This window comes from Quercus suber, unplaced genomic scaffold (assembly GCF_002906115.3).
Source record: "Quercus suber isolate HL8 unplaced genomic scaffold, Cork oak 2.0 scaffold_5, whole genome shotgun sequence".
Taxonomy (NCBI): domain Eukaryota; kingdom Viridiplantae; phylum Streptophyta; class Magnoliopsida; order Fagales; family Fagaceae; genus Quercus; species Quercus suber.
The window spans coordinates 504,971-510,551 of NW_027069471.1; the positions used below are offsets into that span (position 1 = coordinate 504,971).

Below are 5,581 nucleotides of genomic sequence, written 5' to 3' on the forward strand. Positions count from 1 at the left end.
ATGTGGCACCCTTCGCGAAGTGGTGCCTCTTGATTGAATCTCGGGCTCAGGATTTTCTCCTCGACTCTGAGATTGTCTCTCAGCTTGTCCTTCTCGTCGATGCCTTTCTATCTCCCTAGTCAATTCTTGGTTTTGGCGGGTTAATTCCGCCATCGCGGCCGCCATGGACTGTATGTGTTGGATGGAAGGCGTTTGCGTGGCAGGCGCTGATTGGTGATTTCGATGGGGATGGCTAGAAGCATCCCTACTCCCTTGATGGCCTGGGCTAGTAGCCCTCGATCTGGTCCGAACCATTCGACTTTTGTCCCAGGAAAAGCAAATCGCAAATCGTTTCACGAAAGTGTTAAATGCGCTTCCCACAGACGGTGCCAACTGATGATGTATGGAATCAGTTAATCGAACACTTCGGCTTCGGTGGACAATAGCACTAGCGGAGGCCTGCAGAGAGAGACAGCAGTCAAAGGGTGACCGGGGTGATCCGGCCAAACACCCTCCGATGGTAAAGTTAGTTTTTTCTCTTTTTCTGGAGTTTCAACTTTACTCAATGTAAAATCTCAGGAAATTCATACCTCTGCATGGTGAAGACCGGGTCTTATATAGGGTGCTCTAGGGCAATTATTAATTCAATAACTTCCCCCAGAATCTTGGAACTCGGACATAACCTCCTCAACGGCTACAAAAAATCATAACCGCTGTTGGAAGTTACATGCATTGGAGGGATTGGCGGCGATGAACACGGGTTGATGAAACGCTGTGAAATTCGCCAAGTGTTAGCGTGGTCGTCCATGTGCTCTGCGCATGGACGACCCTTTGCCGTGTCGTAGTGGGGTCGTCCATGCAGTGCATGGACGACTTTCTGGATTTGATTTCCTGGAGTTGACCAATTGTCCCAACATCTCGCAGACGAGACACTTGGACGAGTTGAAGATGATCTGATGTTTGGCTAACCGCAACTCTCTGGACGAATCTTATGGACGAACCATAGATGTCATTTTCTGTTATATATCAATTATAATCACAAATTTTTTTACAATATTTTGAGAATCTATTGAGGTAGCAAATTCTTATTAATTAGCATTTCGACCTAGCACTTATACTTTTTTTTTTTACTTACCAAATTAACCACTTACCACATCAGTTTTTTGTAAAAAAATTTATAACTCTAGCATTTTTTTTTTCTTTTTCAAAAGACGATAAAAATAATCTATAAATTTAAAATTTATAACAAATATACAAGTCTAAAAAATTAGCATAACAACAAAAATTGCCAATAGTGAAGCTAAAAAAAATCAAAACAAAAAAGCTAGCCTAGTGGCTAAGTCACCTCGCATAACCCGTAGCAAAATTGCCTCTCCTAACTACAAGTCCTAGCTCTATCCCTAGCATTGGAATATGTTTTTTTTTATCAAAAATTGTAATTTCATTGAAAAGAATGAGAAGAAATTAGTAAATTACATCATTTGAGAAATCAATTTCTTAAAAATAAAAGATCTCTTCAATTCAGTTAACATACTACTCAATATCTGATTATCAAAGAAATACTATTCAATATCTTGAGTATGTTTTGCTAATAAATAGGAAAAATTATTTTCTTTCCTGCAAGTTTGTGATACCTCAATCTTACGAAAAGAGCGTGGAAGAGAGATCATTGCATACACCACAGAAGTGGTTAATGTCAAGATTAAGCTTCCTTTGGGCTCCCATGTCTCAATATCATGGCCAACTCTTTATTGCTATATATAAGCTGGAACTTTTTTTTTAGTTTATATCTCAATAAACAATATTTTTTATGGAGTGGGTGTTCCTACTCTTGACTGACTTACTTTCTTTAACCGCACTGCTTTCCCTTGACAAACCAATATTGAGCAAGTCTGCCCTTGGAAAATTCCAATGGTTACAATTTGCAATATATAATTATATATCTATTACAACCCACTTTAAAGTCATTCTGCGAAGAAATATATCATCTCAAAGTTGTAATAGTAATTGTTAACAACTTCAAGATCAGAGTTTTCCAATCATGGTTGTTTACAACCTCACGATCAAACACTTCCTATTTCCACAGCTTCTCGTCTTCTTTTACATCTTTACGATCACCACTTTCTTCTCCCTACTAACCCCATGTACAAGTGCTATATCCTTCAACTTCTCTAATTTTAGTAGTTGTTTCAACTCTGGCATTAAATGTGAGAGATCAGCTGCTGTAGAAAACCATGCCATCCAACTCACGGGCGCTAAGTACACGGGGAAGTCGAAGGGTCGAGTCACGTATTACAAACCCATGCACCTGTGGGACAAGGCCTCCAATAACGTCACAAATTTCACAACCCATTTTTCCTTTTCCATTAATTCACAGAATCAAACTAAATATGCAGACGGTCTGGCTTTCTTCCTTGCCCCTGAGAATTCAACGGTTCCTACGACTACAAGAGGTAGCTCCTTGGGCCTTGCTAGCATGAACCAGGATTTAAATACAACCGATAATCATTTTGTTGCAGTGGAATTTGATATCTATAGCAATCCCGAATGGGATCCGCCTGGGGTCCAGGAACATGTAGGTATTGATATCAACACTATGGAATCTATTGATCCTGTACCATGGTTGAGTAATATTTCTATTAGAGAAGGGAAAATTGTTAGGACATATGTGTTTTCACTTGTTAAGAACATATGTCACTCATTTATGTAAATTGACTAATTCTTTGACAAAATGCATTCTACTTGTAATTGGGTAGTTCTAGGTGTTTTAATACTTCAAGAAACAAGGTTTCAAGATTAAGTGTTGAAGTTATCAAGTCTGTCCAAGAAAAAACAAGTTGAAGTGCAAATTCATTAAATCTCGACACCTGCTCGATAGCTCCTCAACACCTGCTATCTGTCAAGAATTACAAAATCAGATTTTCTGATTTAATTTCCTTGGGATTCGTGAATATGCTTTTGGGCCTTCTTTTCTTCTAACCCTAAACATTTTAAAGGATTGTTTTAAGAGCCGTTAAATTGTACACAAGTTGCAAAAGCATTGAGCAATCTCTGTTCAAGCAAATTGTGATTAAAGATGATGTTCTTGACCTAGTTCATCTTCTCTGAAGAAGTTGCTGTATATTTTTCACCAAAGGGTTTTGTGACCAAACATCTTCCTGATCTTCATCGAGTAGGATGAACTAAAGAACTTTGCAGCCAACCTCTTCTTCTAAGTTGGTGTTTAAAGTCGTGTACTGGGATCCGCGCATTGGTTAGTCACATACTTGGGAGCCATGCATCAAAGGTGGGAGCTGTCACTACAGATCAAGTCCAATTGGGTATTGGGGTAAGAGTTAAACTGTAGGTTGGTAAGGTACTTGGGATTCCTTTACTTGTAACCGTTTAATTTGATAATAGTGGAGTTTTGGAAGTGGTGACCTGAAAATCACCTAGTGGGATTTTTGCCGTAAGGGTTTTCCCCATTCGTAAACAAATCACCGTGTCATTTAATTTCCGCTGCATATTTAGTTTATTGGTGATTTGTTTATGCTTCCACGTATTTGCATGTTAAATTGATTAATTAATAACTTGGCTAATTAATTAATTGGTTTAATCACAATGGGTCATTCAGTTTGTGGCCTATCAAAAATAAATGAAATGTGGATTAGTTACAACTCTAGTTCACTTAATTTTAGTGTTGTCTTCACTGGTTTTGGAGAAAATGGCACTGTGATGCAGCACTGTTCTGTTCCAGTTGATTTGAGTAAAGAACTACCTAAAAGGGTTATTTTTGGATTCTCAGCCGGAACAGAATTTGAATCTACAATACATACTATTTACTCTTGGGATTTGAGCTCAATTTTTGAAATTGAAAATAGCACAACCAATCACAAGAAAAGCAACACATTAGTTTGGTTAGTTGTGGGGTTCAGTGTGGGTGGATTTGCTTTGGTTGTTGTTGGGTTGTTTCTATTTGTGTTGTGGAAGAGGAATAGGAGGGATAAAGAAGATGATCATGCCCTTGATGAAGAATTTAAAAGAGAAATAGGACCTACGAGGTTTTCATATGATGAATTGGCTTGTGCAACAAATAATTTCAACAACAAAAAAAAAAAAGTTAGGCCAGGGTGGATTTGGTGAGGTCTATAGAGGATATTTAAAAGACTTGGACTCCATTGTTGCAGTAAAAAGGGTATTAGAAGGGTCTAGCCAAGGGATAAGGGAGTACGAATTAGAAGTAAAAATCATTAGTAAATTGAGACATAGGAATTTGGTGCAACTCATTGGATGGTGCCACGAAAGAAGTAGAGGACAACTATTACTCGTTTATGATTTCATGTCCAATGAAAGCTTGGATTTACATCTTTTTAAAGAAGATACCTTATTGATATGGGATGTGAGGTACAAAATTGTACAACACTTGGCCTCAGCCTTACTTTACTTGCATGAAGGATGGGAAAGTTGTGTGTTGCATAGGGATATAAAATCAAGCAATATCATGCTTGATTCAAATTTCAATGCCAAACTTGGAGATTTTGGATTAGCAAGGCTTGTGGACCATGCTAAGGAATCACGAATTACTAATTTGGCAGGTACCAAGGGCTATATTGACCCAAGATGTGTCATAACCTGTAGGGCTAGTAAGGAATCAGATATCTATAGTTTTGGAATTGTTGCATTGGACGTAGCATGTGGAAGAAAACCAATCAACCATGATGCACCAGAAGATCAAGTAGTCATGTTGGATTGGGTTAAGGTGCTCTAAGGAAGAGGAGAGGCTCTTAACGCAGTTGACCAAAGGTTGGGAGGATGTTTTGATGAGCAACAAATGAAGTGTTTGTTGATTGTAGGGCTTTGGTGTACTTGCTCTGAGCATGATTGTAGGCCTTTAATAAGGGAAGTAATTCAGGTGCTCAATTTTGAAGCTCCACTGCCTATTCTCCAATTAGATACTCTTGTGTCATCAGATCATACTCCAACAAGAAATGAAGCTACATCTTTGCTTTCAAACTCCAATGGTTCTATTGTTTCTATGGAATGATAACACCAATTCCTCATGGTCTAAAGCACACTTAGTTGCTTATCCACCTAGATTGTTTTTGTTGTTAGAAGTTAAACTAGTTTTAGTTGAACTTTAATTAAAAGTAAGAGTGTTATATATTGAATGAGTGTGGAATAAATGTAAGGAGTTTATTGAAATTGTGTAGTAAACAATTTTGATTTTAGAGTTATTTGGTGTAATATATATACTTATGCATTGCATATGATTTAATAAACCACACTTCCTTTTTTAGAAGGAAATTAACCACACTTAAGTGATTATGACATGAATAATGTTGCATATGATACTCTTTGTAAAATAGTTTGTATTTCTAGCATTATTATTTTCCTATTGAGTAATGTTACAAACAAAAACTATTTTATAATATTTTTACGAAATGTTGATGTGGCCAACCTCTTATTGGTTTTCATCTAAACTCACCATTAATATCACATTTTCATTTACTAATAATCACTCACCATATCAGCAGTTTGTAAAAAAAAATTGTGAAATAGTTTGTATCTCTAGCATTATTCTTTTCTATTTCATTAATTCAAAGTTTCTGTTTTTCAACATCTT

The 5,581-nt window shown here is 37.1% G+C and overlaps 1 pseudogene; it reads left to right on the top strand.

Annotated features, from left to right (window-relative positions):
• The first annotated feature begins 1,921 nt into the window (after positions 1–1,921).
• LOC112034989 (L-type lectin-domain containing receptor kinase IX.1-like) lies at positions 1,922–5,144 on the top strand (annotated as a pseudogene).
• The last annotated feature ends 437 nt before the right edge of the window (positions 5,145–5,581 follow it).